Source organism: Thermobia domestica, chromosome 11, assembly GCF_964235325.1.
Source record: "Thermobia domestica chromosome 11, izTheDome1.hap1.1, whole genome shotgun sequence".
NCBI lineage: Eukaryota > Metazoa > Arthropoda > Insecta > Zygentoma > Lepismatidae > Thermobia > Thermobia domestica.
This window is the reverse complement of record NC_137464.1, coordinates 163,327,223-163,352,770: the sequence shown is the minus strand read 5'-3', so window position 1 is coordinate 163,352,770 and position 25,548 is coordinate 163,327,223. Positions and strand designations below refer to the sequence as shown.

General features: G+C 32.7%; 1 protein-coding gene across 4 annotated transcripts in view; it reads right to left on the bottom strand.

Annotated features, from left to right (window-relative positions):
* Positions 1 to 25,548, bottom strand: part of LOC145664541 (sodium-dependent nutrient amino acid transporter 1-like) — a 189,417-nt gene that overhangs the window by 49,203 nt on the left and 114,666 nt on the right. Inside the window, exon 1 of one of the 4 annotated variants that reach the window (XM_081731304.1) lies at positions 24,407 to 24,591. The exons of the other annotated variants lie outside the window; for them this stretch is intronic. The gene's annotated coding sequence lies outside the window, so the exon portion shown is untranslated. Of the gene's footprint in view, positions 1 to 24,406; positions 24,592 to 25,548 lie in introns of those variants that run through there. 4 annotated transcript variants of the gene reach the window in all.

Below are 25,548 nucleotides of genomic sequence, written 5' to 3'. Positions count from 1 at the left end.
AGGGGGACGCAACAAAGAAAAATCCCCCGGAGCTACGAAATATTTCACGGGGCATTTCTCCAATCAGGCTTAACGTAGGTTACCAATATTTTCACAGTACTACTTCCACTCTCTGTTAAATTCTCTGTTTGTCGAATACTAATCTGTAGCTTTTTACGAAAGCAAGTCTAAATAATATGAAAATCCACTTCTGATTTTTCTAATGGTCACAAGCTATTACAAGTTCCAATATTTAAATACTCAAATCTTGTCTTATGTGCATTCCTACTGTAGGTCAACAGGAATAATACAGTAATATTTTGGTGATTGCTCCTTTTTCTACGATATTTGTATTATTTTACCTATGATGAAAACAATCTTACTTTTACAACGTGCTTTACGTTTTACAAATTTCTATATGCCTACTATAAAATTGATATTAAAGTTGGTCTGCTTTATTAAAGACTTCAATTTGGTGTAAACATTAAAAATATAAATAAATAAATAAAAGATTGTGTTTTGAAATATCTGTTCTCAAATGTTCCCGTCCTGACTACTACATTTCTGATAACTGTGATGTTTTTCACCTCCCCCGCACTTCCCAGCGAAAAAAAAATCCGTGAACGTTGCCATATATATATTTATTAAATCAAAGCGACTGTCTCTTTGTTTCTCAATTTGCATTCAACGCATACTGAACAGAACGAAGCAATGCGACATTAATTTTACGCCTGATCATTCCGTTCAGAACATAACAAATCGATGTAGGAAAGCTTTGGAAAAAGGAAGGACAAAAAGAAAGATAGAATACAGGGGGCAGAGACTGCTACGTAGGAATACTGTTGCGCAAATCTTTATATTATCAGCAGTCTTTCGATGTAAAAATACGGATAGTCTGTCAAAATTGGATTTCGTTGAGCAATGTGAAATGACATATTATATATATATATATATATATATATATATATATATATATATATATATATATATATATATATATAAAGAGAAGTTTGGTACAATAAAATATATTGATTGTCCGTTACAAGTAATGGTAGATATTTCTTTCGTACTTCATTTCGCAATTTCCCTGAAACTTATTTCGTTCCTTGCTTATTCCTAGATCAAGCTGATATTGAGATAATTGGATAATTGATAGAGTGAGATCCTAGCTGGGATTCCACGTAGTTTGGAAGTCACGATAAGCAGAAAGTTTTCGTCTTGTATAGGTTGTTCGTGATCATTCAAATTTTAACCATTTAGCTAAGGAAATGATCAATATACGAGAAGAAGTCAAAAAGTAAAGGGACTCGCAATTTCTCGCACTGGGGTTTGGTAACAGTATCGAGCGCTGAATTAGTGTGTGCAACACTTTTATGCAACGTGTCACTTATTTTCGCGTTAGTCGTTGGGGTGTAGGAGACAGTTAAACATGGCAGCTCCGTTGTCTTTCTGCACCAAGGAGGAAATAAGGGCAGTGATTCGCTTTTTGTTTGCAGAAGGTGTTAAACCTGCGGAAATTATTGCAAGCTCAGTAGGAGTAGGCTATAGTGACAACTGTTTATCGCGAAGCATGATCTACGAACGGATAATACGTTCAAACAGGGAAGAACTTCTTTATGCAGAAGTCATCGATGCCGTTCAAAATTGGGTACAGATGCAACCGAAAAACATTTTTTTCCGACGGAATCAAAAAAAAAGTTATGAAACGTTTGGAAAAGTGCGGTGAAGTGCAGGGAGATTATGTAGAAAAGTAATGTATGTTTCATTAGAAAAAATGTAACTTTTCTCGTCCCTTTACTTTTCGACTTTTCCTAGTACATTCATATCAATCAATATCAACTAAATCAAAAAGTAAAAATGAACCAACTTCCTTATAATAAAGCGGCCTTGAAATCCACATCTAGACTACTTTCTCTTTAAAGTTCTCTGAATGCATATTAACTACAATGTCGTTGTGGAATGGTAATTAAAAATTAAACAGTTAAATAAAGAAAGGGTATGTACGAACCTTCCCACACTGAATTGTTAATCATACATTAAACTCTTACTCACATTACGTATATTGACACACTTATTCAATAACGAGCAAGTACTAACTGTACTTTACTCAAGACTTGACGACCTTGAAAACCACATTCTGTTTCGCTACTTTTCTTTCTTTTTAATGCGGTTTATTGATAAACATTTTCCTTCTTTCTTCGAATGTTTATTTTATTTGCAACGGCGATTCTTAACCGAAGTCACATTGGTAAAAATGAAACTTTTAACGCTTAGAACTAACATAAGCAAACTTATCTATTGTTTAGTTCTTTTACACAACTATTAACATATTAGATAAATTTTCTTCCTTTTAGCATTGAGCGATAAAAATTCAATTTTTAGTGATGTGATTTCCCTCAAGAGCCGCCACTATATATTTACAAATTATATTACAGAAAATATACAGGGTGTTTCAAAACAACACTGACAATATTTGGAAGACGATTCCTGACATCCAAACAAGACAAACAGTATAGACCAACCTGGATACACAAATGCTTCCTTTCGAAGTTATAGGCTGCCAAAAACATGAAAAATTGAACTTTAAAGGGCCATAGCTCCAAAACTATGGGACCTACCGTAGTTGGATCAAGACTTCACTGAGGAACTAGTATGTACTGTATCCAAAAAATACGTGCTTTAGAATCCTAAGGTACCCACGCGGCAATTTTTGCAGGGGAAATTTGGCTACGGGCATATAACTTGAAGCACTCACCAACTACCTCCGTAGAAATTGTTGCAGAAGTACCTCAGGATTCTGAAGCATGGATATTTGGATAGGGCACATACTAATTCCTAAGTGAAGTCTTGATCCGGCTACGGTAGGTCCAATAGTTTTGGAGCTATGGACCGTTAAAGTTCTTTTTTTTTCATATTTTCGGCAGCCTACAACTCCGAAAGGAAGCATTTGTGCACCCAGGTTTGTCTATACTTTTTGTCTTGTCTTGATGTTAGGAATCACCTCCCAAACGTTGTCGCTATTATTTTGAAACACCCTGTATACCTATATCGGTTTAATAACAAACGTAGAGATTAATTCACAACTACACAAAGTAAAAGAATAGATATTGTGGTTGTGTAAATTTTGAGTAAGATTTTTTTTTTTTTCAAGTAGAAAGTTGAAAACTTTATTAAGAAATACAGATGAATAAAAGAAAATTCACTTACAAAAAGCACATTCAACTACAATATTTACAGGAGTGAATTCTATTGCAACTACAATATTATATCATCTGACATTTGAGTCATACCCAACAGCAGATGAAGTACTACAGGAAGAGGAGGGAAGTACATAAAATATATAGACAAACTATAAAATGGCAAACTAATTTTAAATATAGGCAAACTAATGCTACAAATAGAATTGATCCCAAAAGTAACACCAACAGAACAGTGAAACTTGCCTATGTTGGTCATCATCGGTTCTAATGAAAATTGGCAACCTTAGACAGGTAGCCATCTTGTAGAAAATGAGTATATTTTGAAGCAGAAATTACTGTAGACTGTAATATACGCATTTCTAATGTAGTAATTAATTATTAGCTAGGTATTTGTTTGCAGTCTGTAAATGATATTATTTCTGCAAAACAAACAAACTAACTAACTCTATGGCCTATGGAACCCGGAGGTTCAATGCCGCGTTCACAAAAGCTCTCCACTGACTTCTATCCTTAGCCAATTGGATACAGTTTCTACTTTGTATTCCAATCTCTGCGAGATCCATCTTAATATTGTCCTCCCATCTGCGCCTAAGTCTTTCTAATGGTCGTTTAAAGATTGGTCTTCCAGTCAAGACTTTGAAAGCGTTTCTACTTTCTTCCATTCTAGCTACATGACCCGCCCACCTAAGCCTCCTAGGCTTGACGACCCTAACAATGTTGGGTTAACCGTATAAATTATGTAGTTCCTCGATATGAAGTTTCCTCCATTCCCCATTCCCGTTCCTCTTGGGTCCGAATATTCGTCTCAGGACCTTGTTCTCAAATACTTTCAGTTTATGTTCTTTCCTCAGAGTAAGCGACCATGTTTCGCAACCATACAGAACAACAGGCATGATTATCGTTTTGTATATTTTAAGCTTCATATTCCTCTACAGAATTCGCGACGACAAGAGATTTTGAACCGAATAGTAACACGAATTCCCTGCTTTTTGTCGACATTTAATTTCTTCGTGAATATGATTTTCGTCTGTTAATATTGATCCTAGATATTTGAAAGTATCCACTTTATCAAAAGTATTATTTAATATTTTAACGCATCCATAATTTGCCGTATTACGGTCCCGACACACTCCCATGTATTTAGTTTTCTCTGCATTTACTTCTAAACTCATGTCCCTGCAAGCGTTTAATAAGATCTCTGCATTTCTTTCTATTGTTCTCCTATCATCCCCTAGTAAATTTACATCATCAGCGTATGCCATAAAATGGTGAATACCGTTCAGTTCTAGGCAAAACAAACACCTCATATGTAATAATGTCAAATATCTAAATTTGCTATTCGCATACTATGATTTAAGTGTAATTTCAATTTGTTAATTACGTTTAAGAAAAAAAACAACTAAGGTTCATTCTTTGTCAATTATTCCATTTCTTTCGGGTATGAAAATAGATGTAGATAAAATTATCAGTTTAAGAAAATGTTCGAAACAGTCATTTTGCCAAAGATAATCTTTAGTTGTATCTTTACAAATAATCACAATTATCTCGCTAATGTGTGTTGATATGCAAAGACTTGTCCTATTATCTTATTCTTTATTTTCTTTCCTTTTGTTCGTGACGGGGACAAATAGCCTCGCTGCTGACGTCCCCATTAAACCCTATTCATTCATTAATTCTTTCCCTTTGCAACACGAATTACTTTGACCTTTGTTCTAAATCTCCTGCAATTTCCCCAAAATGTAGATTCTTCCAACACGTGACAAAAAAAAAAAAAAAAAAAAAAAAAAAGCCATCTAACGTAAACCAATCCCTCTTAACTGAGTACCAAATTTCCTGCAATATAGAAAGAATGTGAATTTCTTTAAAATACTCGCTCATGATAGACATGGAAAACAATAAACAGTACTAAGCATTTTGTATTTTTGCAGAAGTAATTTTCAATGGACAATTACTTTCCCCTTTCATCTTTGAGTTTATTGAGCTTTGAAAATTAACAACAGTAAAACATGTTCTATAAGATTTCCTAAGAAAGGAAGATGGTCACGCGTACTGTCGGATGTTCAGGGGTCTAATGTGTAGAAATAAATTAAACATTATCAGCAAAGAACTAGCGTTGCTCCAAAATGCGTGCGGCCAAGTTCAAAGAAAGACAGATGGCCAATTTACAGAATAATAAGTAACGCATATCTTACGGGAAAATACAGGTACTTAAAATTGGAGCCAAGTTAGATTGTGGCCAACTTACAGAATAACAAGCAATGCATGTCTTACAGGAAAATGCACATACATAAAACTCTAGCCAAGTTAGATTGTGGCCAACTTACGGATTAATAAGTAATGCATGTCTTTAGGGGAAAATGTAGATTTCAACAAATCTCAGGCAGAGCTAGGCAGGTGGTCAACTTAGAGAAGTAGCCAAATTAACGAGTGTTACGTAATATGAATTTGAAAAGTAAAGACTTGCTTGAAAATTCTCTTACACGCACTGTAACAGTTCAATCGAGAACACTATTAGCCTCAAATTTATTTTCCTTTTACAGTCGTCATCGTAAAATTTATTTTACCGTTTGACATGATTTTAAGTTTTAAACATTTACGTTATTGTATAGAAGTTAATGTTAAATCATTTAATCGTTCTTAATCATTTAATAATACTCTCTTAACTTAAACTATAGATTCTTTACAGTACCTCGTACAGCAGTTTCTTCATAAGTTACTACGTTGTATACGTAAGAAAATGTTCACTTTCAAGCGTTTAGAATACATACGCACACAAATTTTAAAAATAACTACATTCTTTTTGCTTATCTAAAATGTTCTAACACCATTTAACTAATTAAGGAAGAAACAGAAAACCGTGTCATGGCTGACACTTTCAATGTTGAAAACAGAATTAATCGTACTTCGGGCAAAAATGTTATATACAAGTAGAAGTAGCTGGATAAATATAATAATAATAATAATAATAATAATAATAATAATAATAATAATAATAATAATAATAATAATAATAATAATAATAATAATAATAACTAATTGAGATGGTTAATGGTATTCCACTTGCTTTTATTTGGTGCCACATCTATTTGTTTAGATCTCTAAAAATTATTTATTTTCATTTTATGAAGTCCAACTAAATTACTAGATAGCCATGACCAGGACAAGTAGCATTATCTTGTAATCCAGTTCACTTAAAAATGAGATAATGTGGTAAGGACCGACAATATTGTAAAGATTGACCCTTCGTAATAATCTGAGCACCCGTCAACCGTTGCGTGTTACTTGCCACGGTGTTACTTGCCACTATTGGAATTTCGTGTTACTTGCCACGGTTACCTTATCGCATATTTATCTGTCTATGGCAGCGTGTCCGTTGCCACGCACCTGCATCTAGATTTCACCTTGAAGGGATGGGAGTAATTTCCCTGTGTTGTTTTTTTCTTGGCTGGAAAACTCATTCTAGTTTCTTATAACAGCGAAACACACTTTCTTCCACAAATTCTTCTTTATATATATTTCTTCTTTAATGCTGGGCGTTTCTCTATTTCCTCAATTAATTTTTCATAGTTTTTATTACTAATTAAAGACATGCTAGTCACTAATCAAAGAATATATTAGTTTCCATTGCGAACACTTCTTTTCACGCGCTACACACGGAACGAACTGTTACGTGAAAAAACTTGTAGAAAACATTTATTTTTTACCTTTCTATTTGGAGATATCTCGGCAACTTTTCTGTTGCCGTCTTCTCAGTGAGCGGACTCCCAAAAGATTCAATGCATTTGTAGATGTTGCGCAACTGTTCCGTCGCCAAACGGTTGCCCTGCTGTCGCCCTGCTTAGTGACACCTCAGCAACTATTCTGTCGCCGTCGCCTCAGTGAGCGAACTCCCATAAGACTCAATGCATTTAGCCAGAGCAACAAGATAGTTGTCCGACAAAATGTTGACAGTGAACAGTAGACCTAAGGCAACAGCTTGGCGACGGAACAGTTGGACAACATCTAAAAATGCATTGAGTCTTATGGGAGTCCGCTCACTGCGGCGACGGCGACAGAAAAGTTGCCGAGGTACGTCCAAGCAGAGAGAGAGAGAGAGAGAAAAAAAATAGATGCTTTCTACAAGTTTTCACATAACAGTTCGCTTCGTGTGTAGAATATGAAAAAAGTGTTCGCAATGAAAGCTAATACATGTATGTCTTTAATTAGTGATAAAGACATTTTGAAAAATTGATGAAATAGAGAAACATCCAGCGTTATATATATATATATATATATATATATATATATATATATATATATATATATATATAAAGTTATCAAGAATATTCAGATATACACTAAATTGAAAGAAGAAATTGCAGGAGGAAGTGTGTTTCGCTATTGTAAAAAACTGGAATGAACTTCCCAGCCAAAAAAAAAAAAAAAAAAAAAAGATATTTACACAGGAGTCTATTAAATTTTGAAATGAAAATGAAATGAAACCTTGGAGTTTTGTTCCACGATTATGCCGGGTAGGCTAAAGGAGACGGCGATGATGAGAATGAATGAAATGGCAAGATGAAGAAAATGGGAGGAAATGGGAAAACTCATCCACACGGTTTTTGTCCACCACAAACCCCACAAACCCCGCGAGCTGTGATCGAACCAGGGATTCTATGCACTAGAAGTGAACGCTTTACCACCGAAACCTATTAGATTTTGAATTTGATATCACAGTACAAGTAAATGGACCAATGTCAATAGGCATCTAATTATTATTAATGCTTATATTACAGGTAAATCATTCTAATACACGCATAGTCCATGCTTACCTTAATGTCACTATTAGCCTTTCTTCAGGTGGTACAGCTAGTCTGAAGTTTGTGCTTATCTTTGTTAAAGGTGCTGAAGGAAGACGCTAAATTTAGTTTACATGCCTTTATGAGACAGCAAGTGCAAAGTATACCGCAAAAGAGAAGAAAAGTATCTTCTATAAAGCTTGACGAGAGAATACAACGAATTCTCGAGAATCTGAGAAGAGGCTGTGATTAAAAAATAAAAAAAAATAAATAAATAAATAAATAAAATTAAAAAAAGTGTCAGAAGTTTGAGTTACGTACAAAAGTTGGAATAGTTGATTACGAAGAAAGGGAACATGCTGTTGGATTTTGTAAATAATTAATGTTTAAAATCATAATCATTATGACGTGCGACGCGCAAGTGACAAGGTTCCTTGTGATGTAAAGATAAATCATTGCGTTTCTTCCATGCTTTCAGACGGCAAAATGAGCGCTCGAATTACTGAAGAATTTCAATTGTTGTGTAGATTTGCAAGAATACTCCTTTCATCAGAATCTTGTTTTTGTTTCTTGTATTTCGCGCGAGTTTTGTGAGTTTTGTGACACGCATAAATGTAACAAGGTTCCTATTTCTTAAATCAGAAATTTGCTTTGTTTCTTGTGTTTCAGGTGATTGCCTTTCTTTGAAAATTTCTTGGGAAATTACTCCCACCCCCTCAAGGTCAAATCTAGATGCAGGTGCGTGGCAACGGACACGCTGCCATAGACAGATTAATATGCGATAAGGTAACCGTGGCAAGTAACACGAAATTCCAATAGTGGCAAGTAACACCGTGGCAAGTAACACGCAAACCCCGTCAACTACACCGGATTTGGAACACATGTTAATAGTACGTTTTGTTTTCCACAACCTCGGTGTTGGAAAAGGACGTAAAACTCAAAACCTCAACAAAAGATTTTTGAATCTTCCAAGCCAGGATTATAACCATTGGGATAAGGGGAACGAATGATTTAGGCAAGTGAATGGATTATGGAAGAACTGATGGAATGAAAATGTGGGAGGAAACGGGAGTACCCAAAAAACGTACGGACATGAAGTTGTCCACCACGAATGTACTTGGTCGAGAATCGAACCAGAGACCCCACACACCAGAAATAAGCGCTCTAGCACTGAGTCGGCGGGTTTTCCTTCAATAAAAAATAATTAAATTGTTACATGTTTACCTCCGCGAAACCTTCACGAACTTTATAAAACTCAACCCTATGCATATAAGTTAGATTAATCAGTTTTAGGTTAGGTGGATGAATAAGAAATGAGGACATGAATCTGCATTTTTTTTTCCTACGGTTAGAGAAGTGCCGTATGTTAGAGTGATATAGTTTATACTACGATACGAAATATAATTTATAAAGCTTTTTTTTTTTAAAAAAAAAAAAAAACTAACATTTGAACGGTAACGATAACTTCTTTATTGACTTGGAATGACTCACATTAAACATTCACATGCATAAACGGAACAGAGAAAAGTAAGGAAGATCCAGAAGAATGAATTGAAGTTAATTTTGGAAAACTGAAGAGAGAGAGACGGCAATACATCGTAATGAATAAAGAAGTAAAGCCTTTCTAATGGCTTCAGAGTATCAAGCAGTAAAAATTTATTTTAAGAAATTCCCTTAGTAGTCATATAGGCAATCTTTTCCTTCACGTTTGAGAATAGGATCCGATATTTATTGATGTGATAAAATTACAAAGGAACACATGTTTATTCTATATAAAACAAGCATCTAAGAAATAATACAAATTATTACTATTGAGAACAAAGAAGAGCTAAATGAATTTTGTGCTCTTCATGTCAACGAACTTGGAAAATTAACTGTCCAAAATCAGCTCTTACAACTTTATCTCACATGTAACAAGCAGTTCTTGCATAATGTTTTCATTCGCCGATACATGGCGCAAATCCAAAAATATTTATTAAATATTTAATTTATTTTGTCACTATTGTATCTTTTAGGCTAAAAGGAGAAGGACAATCGATGAAAGTGAATGATTATGAAATAATTGATGGAATGACAATGTGATAGGAAACGGAAGAATCCCGAGAAAATTCACGAATACAATGTTATCCATCACAAACATCATGTCCTACGATTGAAGCAGTGATCCATTAAACCCGAAGTAAGTAAGTAAGTGAGTACTCTGTCATTAAGCCAGCGTGCTACCTACATAATCACCTCATGATCTCAAATGCGGCTTAGAAACTTTGGAAGCCAGAGTAGTTAACCTTGATATTTTTTACTCCTCCAAGGGAAGTTATATATTATCCGAAGTGCAATATTATGAGGTCATATGATCATTAAGGTCAAAAAAGTGGGAAAAAATATGGTTTCATTATTATTAGATTACTCGGTTCGTGTTGATGTATTTCAATTTTATACAAAACGAATGTGTAAAGAATGCTGTAATGGGGGAGTAGACGTGGTCTTTGGTTAAATAATATATATAGAGAGATAAATGGCCTACCACTTCCGTCAGTGAAAGTCGTTGACCTTTAGTTTTGTAATAATATGTTTCAGGACACTTTTGTGTTGCGTCAAATATAATAAAAGTTCAAGAAGACCGCTGAATTAAATTAATGCTTACATTCACAATTCTGGGTGGTAAATGTTCGGAAAGCTTAAACAAAACAACAATTATTCTCAATACAGGTACGCCTATTATTGTATTACATGCAATACGTTTACAAATAGGGATGCGCACGAGACAATATTTGAGGCGTCTCGTCTCGAAAATGTGCTGTAAAAGTGATGTCTCGACTCGAAAAATGTATTCTTTTCTATTGGAAGAGCTGTGTCTCGACTCGAATTTTGTCAGGAAAATTCTGTCTCGACTCGTCTCGTGCGCATCCCTATTTACACAGGATATGAAACTCAGTACTTAAACCCACTCTTGATGAAATTCTGCGTACACCACTGATGACAGCATCATGGATTTAATTTTAATTGCAAAGTTAGACGAACAGAAGGAAAGTAGCAGAGTGTCTACTTCAACCAGGAAATTATCAATTTCTGTTAGGAAGCCTAGAAAATGAGGGAAGTCTGGGAACTTCAAGAACGGCAGCCTCATGAAGAATTCGGTAGCAATCGAGTTTCCGATTTCACGGCTTCAGAACATATATGAGGCTACGTGAGTAATTAAATTGCAGTCATATTTTTTAAAATAAAATTTTATTGTTAACAACTAACCAGAGTTTGGGCTGCTCAAGTGTTTCTTAAGGCAAATGTGAAAGATTATTTTTAAAAAAGAAATCCGCTTTACATAAATAAGGAAGTTTAATCCCGATCGAACGAGTTCAATACATGACTTTTTGTTTCAGAAAATATGATCCAAAATTTAATCACTCATAACTAGGGAACCGAAACCCTACAAAATATAGTACCACACACACACACACACACACACATATTATATATATATATATATATATATATATATGTGTGTGTGTGTGTGTGTGTGTAGCAGAGACAAGATCTCGTCTGCAACAAATTTCGTAAACTGTGGTTTGTATCGAGGTATCGAACTCTTGATCCTGTCTTTGAATTTGAGAGCTCTTCAATAGAGCTACAATGGCCTCAGCCACTCTTTAAAAGTACTTTTGCAATTTTGTTTACATTTATTATTCTCAAGCAGATGCAAAGGATTAGCCTTTAATTATTCACGTAACGTGTGCTAGCGCACACTTTCCTTGTGACCCCGATTTTCTTCTCAACCGGCTTCATTCGACTGCATTGTGTACACAATTCTTTACGTAGACTACTATTCACATAAACATACACCGCTCAGACTTTGAAAATACAAATTACTTTTATATAAATGACAATAGGTAAAGCATATTTCTATAATTCCATCTCTTTCCTTCACATCTTACTTAGTGGGTGATTAGTACATTAAAATTCAGACAGGGAATGTAACCTCTTCCTACAGATGTTTGCTCGTGTGTAACCAAACATTTTAGGTCAGGTCAAGGCTAACAGCAACGAAAACGAAACAAAATAACTACACTTTCTATTATGTGAGCGAGCATTGGACCAGATCTCCAGATACACAACACTTACTTTGCCTTTCTGTGACATTCATGAAAGTTGCATTATCCATTTGAAATTATTACGACGGTTCATGTTTTTGTAATGTCTCATGTCTTTGTTCTTTTCTTAAAGAAATAAAATAGGCGCTTTCTTTAAAAATAACCAACAAAATAAACCAAATGCTACTAAAAAAGTAGAAACAAAAAAATCTGTTCTTTTTTTTAAATATTTTTAAAAATCTTATTGGTGTAATCAAAAAGAAAAGCATGGGGGGGGGGCGGTCTTATATACAGTCGAGTTATAAATTCTTCGATTCTCATGTAAATTAAATGTTGTGTATGAGAGTTTTTAAAAAAAATTTAGTATGATTTGTTTCATTTTGATTACTTTTTTTTAGAAAATGTACGTTTTAAAAATATTTTTATTTCATTACATTACTTTTTAGTAGGATTTATTTTATTTTGTTTATTCTGTAAAAAGAAAGTACGTTTTAAAAATATTTCTTAGTACGATTTGTTTTATTTTGTTTATCTTTTAAAAAAACGAAAGTACATTTCTACAAAATATTTTTATTTTATTTTATTACTTTTTAGTATGATTTGTTTTATTTTGTTTATATTTTAAAAAGAAACTGCGTTTAAAAATATTTTTATTTTATTTTATTACTTTTTAGTACGATTTATTTTATTTTGATTATTTTTAAAGATAAATCATGTTTTTAATTCTTTTCAATTTTAATTTCGAAAGTGTTATGAAAAATGTAAAAATCTGATATTTTCTTCGAATTTGTGGATGTTAACCTTTGTGTACTAGATAATCCTGTTTTACTCAACAGTAAAACTGGTCGCATACAAAAGAATTGATATCGGTCTTTAAAATAATTAAAAAAAATATAGGAATATATAAAAGTAACGACATTGTTACCCGATTTTTGTCGCTGTGTAAAATTTCATCACTGTATGACGTCTGGAAATGAGTTGAATTAAGGTTGCAAGATTACAAGGCATGGTTGAAGCACTGCGAGGAAAGCACTGTGGATATCATTAAAGCCTCTTACAGACATCGTACTTTATATAACGATGTATTGATGCAATTATTTTCACCTTAAATGAATGTTTTTAGATGAACTGACCCTCCATTTTGATGAGGATTTTGCATTGCGAAACTTACAAAATTGTGAAAAAAGATGTATTTCATAACACATAATTGAAATATCCGTGTATCGTTCAACGCACCATGAAAAAAAATGAAGTTTGGGTACAAGATTAAACTGGTTCATGGAAGTTACATCTATTCCTTGAAGACAGTGTGCATTGAATAGCAAGATGACTTACATCTGTCATTCGAAGCAGAACTGTTTTCAAAATGTTTGTTTTTGAGAAGTACCACTTGCGTAACACAAGGACATCATCTAGAAATGCTTAACTACAAGTGGTTCATTGTGTAGCACCGTGCGTGATTCTCTAAACACTGAGCAAAATATTCCTATAAGCAGTGGCGGATAATGAGGGAAATCATCAGTAAGTATTACAATTTTATCGCTGTCGAGCTAAGGAAAAACATTATCTAACGCCTTAGTTCTTGTAAGCAAAAATTAGGGTGTTAGGTTAGTTTTATTCCCTCAGTTTGTAGCGATAAAATTATTTTATCGACGTGACTTCTATCTAGGAAAGTTTTCCAGGCAGCGGAAACTATGTTATATATATGCAAAACCTGTCTTCAGCAGAATCTACTGGGATTCACAAAAACTATCCGGTGAAGATAGGTTTCCGGTTAACGAAGACAGGCCTATGCAAAAAGAAGTGCATGCATTATAATGGACATACTGAGATAAAATAAGATACTGTATGTACTTTGGTCAATTTACTGTATTTCTACTACGAATTAATACACGGAAAGCTTACAACGAAGGGCAAAATTACTCCACACGTTAACTTATTTTTTGCAATAGTTAAGGAGGGTTTCCTGTACACATTACTGCTTGTCTGCTCAACCTTTTACAGCGACTTTACCCTGAGAAACCACGCTAAGCATATCAGTATAATTTCGACGTAAGGTAAATGTTGGATTTTCTTTAAACCTTTGACTGAATCTTGATACATCTTTAGCTTACACTCTTCTTCCAACTCAATGCCTTATTTCTCTTCTTTCTAAACCTCTTCTTCTTTCATACTTCCCGTATAATTCTCAATTAAAGCATGTATATCTGTCGTGTCTGCTTCGGTTTGCATATCACTGTTTGCTTTGCTATATATATATCTCCTTTTATGCAATGTCAAAAAAAACTTTCTAAATGCTGCACTTTCTAATTTTCCTTTAAGAGGCTTATTTTGATTTCCTTTGTCTGTGTAATACAGTTTCCGTTTAAAGAAGAAAATTTAACACTATTTGTGCCAGAATAAATTCATGGAACCGTGAAATGTTTCCGTTTAATAAAGAGTCCGATGAAGACAGGTTTTACAGTATATGTATATGCATTAAGGATTTGTTTTCGTGCAGCTAAAATTATTTGAATAATTCTTTAAGATTTTTTATCCGATTTTAGAATAACTTTCATCAGATATAGAAAAAAACATTCGAACAGCTGATCGTTATTAATTTGTTTAAAATAATTGAACTATTTGATTAACTACTTTGGTGATTTAAATTAATAAAAAATACACTTTATTAGAACATTCAAATGTGGCACTATCAACATTTTGATGGCACTACTTTCTAATATACATTATAAGTAGTAATCTATTAACAATCTACGATTAACATTAATAACCAAATAAACATTTAACTCCAAGAATTTGTTAATTACTGAAATAAACCAAGTGGATGAAATATATATATACCTACTAATTTTCCGCCTTTTTGTAGCAAACACAATTGTTGATCTGATGATACAAACTACGGTGAAATTTCACAAGTTAAAATATTATCACGAAAATCAATATTTTTTTCTTCCCTGAGAGAAGATTATATTGGATACAATTATGCCTGCTATATAGTCTGATGTTGATAAACATTATATCGGAAAATGAACATCATTCATATCGTCAAGATAAGATTCCAATGTCAGAATTAAATCCTAGGATAATGGAAGGTTAGAAAAATTGATCTTTTTTGACCTCGATGAAATGAAGGTCACCGATCATAATGTTAACTTTTCCCCTTTATTTGATTATAAACAGGATAAAGATTTGTCATTCATTAAAAAAAAAAAAAAAAAAAACTAAATCCAAAAGTTGATTTTATCTGAGACAAGTAAATCTGTTGCATGAAGGAAAATGCGTTTTTTGTACGTCATACACAGTATATGAATTGCGGAAGGTATTCTGTTATAAATCAAAATATATCAATGCGGTGAGAATATATTATCTCCCTTCTACTAGAAAAGTAACGCCTACATTTTTAAATTTTTCTTTTGTTTCAGTTGTCTGTACAGTGTGAGCTGAAAGTAACTTCCCATTTTAGAATGTTTATATCTCCTAAATTGCTGAAAGTACAACCTTTTATTTTCTCTCACATTTGGTCTACTTTATATCATTATGTTATATCACTACTCTAATCGTAAGAAAAATAAATAACTAAATAAAACAACTGGAATATAAAGTATATCGTAAGAAAACACTGAGTATATTATGTAGACTTCAATGCTTTTGCAAATTGCTTGGTATTGCATAACAAGTTTCTCAGATGATATGTATAATATGCAGATTACAAGTTATTTGTCAAGAATAACTTGCGTGTTGTGATTGAAAAGAAAAACGTTATGAATGCAAGTGTGTGCTTAGAATCGGTGAACGAAATTCGCTCTTGAGAAGCATGACATTTATAGTCATTAATGGAAATATATTGAACACAAAACATAGTCATTACTTAACAATAAAGAAAACAAAATGGTCAATTCATTACCATGTAAACAACGTGCCAAAACAAGAACAAAGCATGTTTAACCGCTTCTTGATACGCTCAAACTTCATAATTGAAATTCATTATTCTAAGCTACAGATAAGACTGTATGTTATTTACATTTTTAAATTTATTTTATATTCTGCAATTCAAGTTTAGAAATCTAACGCATTCTATCTAAAATTGTATTCAGGAATTTTTTTTCGCCTCCATATTATAACTGGAAAAAATTAAATTATGTTGTCTTTAGATTAGTTAATACAATTGTTTTTATAACATATAAGTTTAATATAAAATCACATAATGGCTTTCCCATTCTCTCCAGCTAAAACCGTTTGCGTGATCGAATTTCAAACCCTGCTGGAAGGCCTCAGATAATACAAATCTGAATAGTAGTTTAAACCCCGCTTAATAATAGCTGTTGTTCTTTGCTGAACACTGAAGTGTCATTAGGAAAAGTATGCAACAAAAATATGTTTAAATTTAGAGCTTTCTGACCACTCATTTTGATCTGTCTTTGGGTTTGAATAGACGGTTAACGGATGAAATGGAACCTATTCTTTGAACGCTGAATCGATTGCAAAACACCGTTAACACCTGATACCTGTCGACAGGCAGGACCGACAAAGCAGTTCTATAAGATTTCCGATACTTGTGCAAAGCATAGTTTGGAAGTCTAATAAAAATAAAATGAAAAATGAGCTTTTACGACTATTCCGAAGTTTCACTAGTACTTTTATGATACATTATTTTGTTTTTAAAATATTATTTTCAGCACCGAGACTATGAGATGTATTTCAACAATTTAACATTTAAATCAAAACACATGTATTACCTATATAAATATTTATTATATAAGAATTTTTACGAAGTAGTAATTAAACTTGTGCATAGATCGCTTACACCAAATAGAAATAACACGAACAAAAGTGATAACCTTCTAAGATGTAAGGGAACGGGAACAAAGGTTTCATTTATTTATTAAATGCCACAAAATATCAGAAAGCCCATTTAAACTAAACATATTAATCATATACGGTAAAGGAAATCAGCTAGGAGGGCCGGTGAAAGGGAGACAGCCTACATTTAAATTTGTTAACCAAAAATTTAGCTGGGGCTGAGGAGTACAGCCATCCCATTGGTTTAGTGCACGCGCGTTTGGTGTATAGGGTCCCAGGTTCGATTGGCGGTGGAAGAGCATTGAAATTTGAACCCATTACTGTGGTTCGAGTTTCAACTATAGATTCACATCTCATATAATTGGTCCTAGAACTTTAGCAAACATCAAGAGTACCAGCCGAGAATTCGATTCATGGAATTGATTACGAGAAAATAATGACTCGCTTGATAAAATAACAAGCAGTAATGAGAAAATGAAATGAATATGTGCCTTAATGTAAACTACATTTGCTAGAACTGGAGTATTACTGTTTCTTCAATGAATGCCATATCCCTACTTTAGTCGAAGTAATGAATGAATGGAAAGAACAAAAATTCTACGAAAACTAAAAATGGATTTTGAAAAATGCAAATTTGGCCAATAATTAGTTTTTGGATCAGGGACCACAAAATTTTTGACCGGCCCCTAAATCGAGTTTTCGTATTTTCTACGGAACAAACACATCTTGCTGAGTTAACTGATAGTTTGGGTTTGGCTACCCTACATGTAGTTCTCCAGATATAAGGCCTATATGAAATTTTTGATTGAATTTGATCTTATGCTTTAAAAAAAACAAAAAAAAAAAAACTTCCCTTACTCCGTCCCTAGCATTTCATTCTGGTGCGGTTTATATCCTATAAATGAAATATATTTGATTCCAGTTCAATGGCATTCATTAAAAAAATATATTGACGTTCTTCTTTATGAGACACAAAATTGCCTTATTTTCCCTTCACGAAATCTATTTTTGATACGTACCTTCTGTCATCATCAATCGATTTACACTCTTTAAGCTATATGCGTCACGGATTCTAAAACCGAAAACGGATTATATATATATATATCCACAAACACAAAATTTATCCACATCATGCATAACTGTGCTTCAAAATTACAGCATATAGGTCTATATACTTTGTGCACCATAATTTTATATCGCATCTATTCAGTCTACCAAGTTTATGGTTCCCTTTCAGTGTCTATTTAATTTTTATTATTATTTGTATGGGGCATAAAACTTCTGTTGAAATCTTCCAATGAAATTAATTTCATCAACTCGATTTTATCAACACTGTACAGTACATAGAATAATCTAAAACTCATGCACTGAAAATAATCGCACTTCACTCACATAATCAAATAATAATAATAGTTATAAATTTAAAGAAAATAACCAAGAACAGTTCGGATGAAACATTCGTGAAACTTGTATACCTAGGTACATATTACCTGTGTAGAACAATTAGTTTGAATAAATGTTTCCTTTTGGCGCTAGGACAGAGTGTTTTGTGCTAGCAAAGACAAACTTGATACGAATTGTTATCTATGGGTACACAGAGAGAGGGATAATGCAAACCATCTAATGATACAAAGGATATGTCACTGAGTATATCGTATGAACGCATATAAATATACACTCACAAACTTTGTTTTCAAATCTAACTGCAAACAGCGGCTTTGGAATAAGAACTGCGTGTCTAGCGCGTGTCTCCTAATAACCTTGGAGTTTACATACTATATATTACTTGGAAGACGCTGAAGTCATTTTTAGTGCTGAGACCTTATGGTGTAAATTTTAAAATGGAATTCGAAATATACGGTGTATGTACTGTGAACGAGAATCGAACCTGGAATACCAACATCAAAGGCGAGAATACTAATTATTTACCCATATAGGCATAGCAAGAGTTTTCATATAGGTGCGCATAAAGGTTATTAAAGTCAACTCGTCCTCACATTATAACATACTCACATGCTCGTTTTATTGGGTTTTAAGTATATTAAAAATAAGAAGAAAAATTTTATTTCAATGAATTGAAATTCAAAATAATAAAATTTTAGAATACATGACATTTTCTTTTTAAAAAAAAGAAGAAACTCACTTCATTAAGATATGCATAGGCACACCCGGTATATCCTCTAGATACACCTAAGTTTGTCCATGGCGAGTTACAAAAACAAATTATATTATTTATAAACATCTATAGAACTATTTCTTAATAACATGAAGTGGTATATAATGGTCGAATCTGAATTCGGAATTTCGACTATTGTAGACGTTAAATACTATTCTTCACAAAAAAAAAAAAAAATTAGATTATATTCGTCAATCCGTGTTTGTAAAACCTGACTACAACACCACGAATATCACAATTTCAAATGTTGGTTCGATTTCCCCTTATATGAGTAATTTCCCATATAAGAAAAGCTCAGTAATTCATCACAACAGAAAGTTGATTTATTTATCTCTCAACATACGACTAGTAACTCAGAATTCATAATTATTCATTAGTCTCGAACAAAAGAGACCAAAGAATTAATTTAATGTTATTTTTCTTTATAAAATCGTATATGCGAATTTATTAACTGGATCGAATCAAAGTATACGAAGTAAGAGTACAATGACATGGAACTGCTAGAGCTATTTCTGGGAAGTTATCTTTTTTTTTTTTTTTTTTACCCTTTAATGAACTACATTATTTTTAGAGTAGTAAACAAATTCAAATTCCCTTAAAGAAACTTACGAAAATTTGAAATTTGGTCTGGATTCTTATACGATATTGCCTTGAAGCCAGTGTACATTCACCACGATGATCGAACGGACAGATAGACATCTAAAAGCAACTTTCTTGTCATATAGAGCCATGATACGACACGTAAATTCGTTGAAATTTCAAATTAGACTATTTTCACGATAACCATACTTTTCTTATCTTTTATCATCGCTCGAAACTAAAAACACTTGAAATGTAAAAATATTTGTGAATCATTAACCATCTTCACAATTTTGGACATTTATCTCCCCAAATGTCTAAAATACGCAATATTACACTATGCAAACCATAATGTTTAGTCATAAGGTTACTATTGAGAAAGATCTGCTTAACCAATGCATTGTAAGTTCTTTCTGAGATACTGAACAGTGAGTGTACAGATTACAACTAATTTACAATCCTGTTAGTCAATGACTTTACACGCATGTGTTAGCAGACGGGTCAAGGTCAATGACAGTTGGATGTTTGTCATGCATATTTAAACATGCAAACGATATGTGTTTACCGCTATATATTCTACGTCATTTAATCGTTCTAAGGTTGATATACTCTACAACTCCACTGTAATTAAATAAAATAAGTTCGCGGTTTCAAGTCGCTTCGCTAGCTTCGTGGGATCAGCACCAAATATTATAATTTTCTTTCCTTCCACTATAAGTATTAACCCTACCAACTACTAACAATAAACCAGAACGTTTTTATTCCAATTTTGGTCTAAAGATACAAATAGAGCAGGTGGTAAATCTTCGTGCCTTGCTCCATAATGTGAGCGAGAAATACAAACAACAATAGGAATGGTAAAAGAAGTCTTTAAGAAGAGAAAAGTATATTTTAAGTGTTGTTGGATAAAATAACGAAAACAAACTTTCATGGGCGTCTCTGGCGGGGGGACGACGGGGACGCGTCCTACCAATATTTTGAAGTGCAAAATATTCAATATTTTATTCTAATTTAATTTATTTATTAACGACAGAATAACATAAATAATAGTAATTATATTTATTTGGAATATAATATTCAGGCTGTGAAACGATTATAACAGAGTTCTTGATATACCTTAGGAAGTCCGTGAAGGTAAGCAGAAAGGTAATCGAAGATAATAAACACCTTGGGTTAGGTAGTACCATTTAAATCACTTTCTTTGATGTCCCCCCAAATTTTAGATGCCCGAGACGCCAGTGCAAACTTTTCAAGTGTTTCATATGTAGTACGAAATTATACGAAATAGAAAGGCCGACATGATAAAAATTGACAAAAAAAAAAAAAAAAAAAAAAGACTGCTCGAAGCCCAAGAAAATTGGGTATAGAGAAAGATTAGCTTACCTTGATCGAAAGAAAATCCAATGAGAAAGTGCTAGAAATAGTGGATGAGAAAGAAACAATATTCGATGTAATTTTGAAAGAGAAGTTTTTAAAAGATTATTGTTCAAGAATAAATTATAATGAAAAAGATGTGATGAAAGATATGGATGACGGGAAAGAAGAAGAAATGATACAATAATTGATATGCGGCATTAAAACTGGTAACTTCTTTTCTTGATTAAAAAAAAGAACTACTTCAAGGTCGTAATGCGTCGAAGCTTGTTAATTTATAGCAAGTATAGTACAGTGCATCTATTGATGACGATGCACTAGAGTTCCATCTTCAGGCATCATCCTTTCAACACTTAGACAATAGAAGGGATTTACACTGTTTCAATGATATCCAAATTGCATTTGTTGACCATACTATCTCGACTTCAAAAGAACTGCATCAAGGACCAGCCACTGATCCCGGCATAAACATTTATGAAAAAAAGCGTAAAGGTACATGTTACGGAAAACAAACATAAGTAAAAGTTTGGTCGATCTCATAAACAATGTAAACAAATAATTCGCGACACCCCTCTAAGTCAGCCAAAGCGCATTGAAATGAAACGAAACTTCTTGTTTTATGTCTTACGATTATGCCCTTTGGACTAAAAGAGTCGGGTGATACATGGAAGTGAACGACAATAAATTAATTGATGAAATGAGAATATGTAAGGAAACGGTAGAACCTCGAGAAAACCCACGGACACCATGTTGTCTACCACAAACTTAATGGTCGGGAATCGCATCAGAAGCCTGTCGCTAACAAGTATTTTTTTCTTAAATATATTAAACAACAGTTGTATTCTCATCACATTGACTACTTATAAACAATATTTTCTCTATTTTTTTTTTTTTTATTTAGAAAACTTCGTATTTATATTCAATTCTCTGGATCTCCATATTTTTCCATTACATCACATGATAACATGTGCATAATTTACGTCAACATTTACGAGGTATTCATCTTTTGTAGCATACCAATGTCCATTTAGCGATCTATAAATTCTTTTCTTTTATAACCGCAATTGAAGTTTATCATCTTCAGGTATAGACCTACGTCAAGTCACTTACTGTATATCACTAAATTTTGTTATAAATAATTATGTTATGTTAGTGCTGTAATTTTAATGTAAAAAATGACCAAAATGGTTGATGATGAAAGATTGCAGATGAATCTCCGTCCCATTTTTATTATCTAGGTAACCAGAAATTTTGTTATTCAATTATTTACAACATATTTTATATTTTAAGAATTTTTGGTCAATATTTAAATTGACTATTGTCAAAAAATTAGACCGCCGATAAGGAATAGAAGTTATTTTATTTAGAATATTTTTTACTTACTTATTACCTAGTATGAACTGGCTATGACATTTAATAAGTACGCATGTTTTGTAATGCATTTTCAATACCGCCAAACACAATCTCTAATAACTTGTGAGGTGGTTAACAAATTAAACAAGATACTCATTCAATATATTTTCAAGTAAAAGCGTTGAGTTATTGCTATCAAACTATAATTAAATAAATATTAATATATCAAACAAGTTTTCGGTAGGATAATGAAAATTAAAACGGGTTTTAAAAATAAGTATCAGACTATAAGGACACTGGAAAACAAAACCTTTTGTATAAAACTGAATCAACCAAGTAAGCAAAGGATAAAATCGAACAATAAAACAAAAGAAGAATCAAGTAGCATTAAATTTCCGCATCAACTTCTACACCAGTAGTTAATTGCCTCTTAATGATCATTATTTTCAAATACCTATCTGCTATGCTCTTGAAATTATTTTAGTACATACTGAGTTCCTTTTTCTTCCTTTTGTGACTCATGGTAAGTAATTGTTTGATATAAAGAGTATGAATCAACTATACGTCTGTCCTTGGATACTTTAATTTTCACTTTTTTAAATGAGGGATTATTGTTTTTTACCCGTAAACTGATTCAAGGTTAGGTAGTTTCTGTTGCACAGTTTTTGCTCACTGTCTCATGAATCAACAATGATTGAACATAATCTCGAAAAAAGTGCAGAGCTGTAGTACCTTCACAATTGTTGCTTAATTGTTTACACTCAAATTTTACCACACAATTTTATTATTCGAATCTACCCTCATTGTATTATAATTGTAATAAGAATTCATATGAACACTCAATGACAATTTATCTCTGTACTGCTTATATCAATTATGAGGAAGGAAAAAAAATGTCACAACTTCAATGCATTTATAAATTTGATACTTTCCTATTTTGTATAAGTCGCTGTGCCTTATATCAAAATCAATGACATCCTTTGCTACTGCTCCGTAGAAGAATTTGGAGGACAATGCCATCGATCTCGATAATTAATGCTTTACCTAAAATTACTAAATGAAGCTGAGAAAAACATCCATTTAAAAAAAAAACAAGCAATCCACGGTCAGTATTCTAATTATTTTATCTATTTTTTAAAATTTCGTTTGTGGCAAACGAAATTGTTAGATCTTGATCAAAGTCTAATCATCAGTAATACAAGGAAATTAGGACTGCGATTGTTTGTTTAATTTTACATCTTAATGTTCTATATTCCCCGCCAAGTAAGTCTGTGGTGGACAACTTCGTATCCGTGGGTTTTCTCGAGATACTCCTGTTTTCTCCCACTTTCTCATTCCACCAATTCTTCTATTATTATTCACTTGCCTTAATCACAGTCTCCCTTAGCTTAAAGGGCATAATCGTGGGACGTTATAATGAAAGATTTTTCAATGTTCTATATTATGATCTGAACTGTGCATTATCCTTAGGTCGTCATATATTTTGACTTGTAGTTTCTACTAAATAATATAGTTCTAACGTAACTACAATAAACTGATTATAGTAAAGGTACACTTTACGTATTTCTCATATGCTACAGCTGCTTTAATTACATACACGTATATTTTCGTCCCCAGAATTCTATTGAAATACAATATACTATCAAAAGATTGGAAATAAATAAAATGAAATATTAAATTTAACGTTCCTTGATTACACATATAGAGTAAAGGGACAGGTGATAACGGAAAGGAGAAATCTAGTAGACTGACAATAATTGGAGAAAACAGAAATATCTTCAGAAAACCCACGAACACGACGTTAAGCATCGCAACTTGTGTAGTATGAGATTAAACTACAACCCTTTACTCAAGAGAAAAGCACTCAACCACTGAGCTATTATTTCCACTATAAAACAATTCAATAATCTACGTATTTAAAAGATAAACATCGTAATATTTATTAACCATATAAATATTATGCTTACAATACTTCTCGTAAGGACAATACTTTAGTTCGGTACTAGTTAATCCGAATTCAAATATTAGTTGCAATTTACGCTATTTGAATAACTGCTGTAAAATTACAGTTGTAAAACTTACCGAGTATAGCTATGTTCTCTGACTTGCACCACAATTACAAATATACACACTCTTTCTTCAGTTCCTCTTACAATTAGATCTTGGTTACTAATAAAGAAATCCAATAGTACGTGATATTTTAAAACTATATATATTCTTCGTAAACAGCAAACTTTGACGTAAGATGTGAATCCAAAATTTTACAATGTTAGTTGTCATTTCCAGGGAAAAACGTGCTTCATTTCCTTGTCTGATTTCTTAAGTACACACTCCTAACAAACATCTTGCTATAGATAACAAGACATCCCCTTCCCCACCCCTTAAGCTCACAAATGCATACAATAGCAGGAATGTAGTCTATTCATCTGCAAGTTGCAAATATACCAACTCAACTCTTAAAGCAAACAATTCAAATACTAAATTCTTCCGTGACTCCCTAACAGTTTATCAGCTTTCTTTAGCATTTCAAAATTGGATTACTCATATGTCACGATTTTCCTAATGAAAATTATAAACTTTCAGTAATTTTATGAACATTTTACATTCATGTAATTAGGGGATCTGCATCTAAGGTAATAATGTACGAAAAATTTTATTTTCTCATATTGAATTGAATTAAATTTTTATTGCGTTCAACGACCATTTACATTGGCTGATTGTCATATGGTATAGAACATGTCAATGATGTGATTATCCAAATATATATTCATATTATACTAAAAACAACTACTTTCACAATATTTCCTAGACGATGGAAAAACTTGATAAAATATTGTAGTTTCCTTCTACAGAAGATACAGACCTTTTTTTTTTTTTTTGTCAAAATAGAAAAATATAATATGCACAAAAATTACATTTACGACTTAGCAGAACCTAGATCAGTTTCCAAGTATTCCTCCACACTGTAAAAGCAGTGATTTACCAACAGAGGACGTACTGAAACTTTCATGTTTGGTAAGAGACTTAATTTGATTAAGCAATGAGTTAAAGAATTGTACACTTTTGTATGCAATTGTTTTCGAAAACAAAGTGGTGTTATGAAGAGGAACTTGGAGATGTGATTTCGTTCTCATATTATATCCATGTTTATCTGAGCTCTTTCAGTACAGTTCTATTCAGTTCAGTATATATATATACAATGAAGGTAGTGGAAGAATATTTAG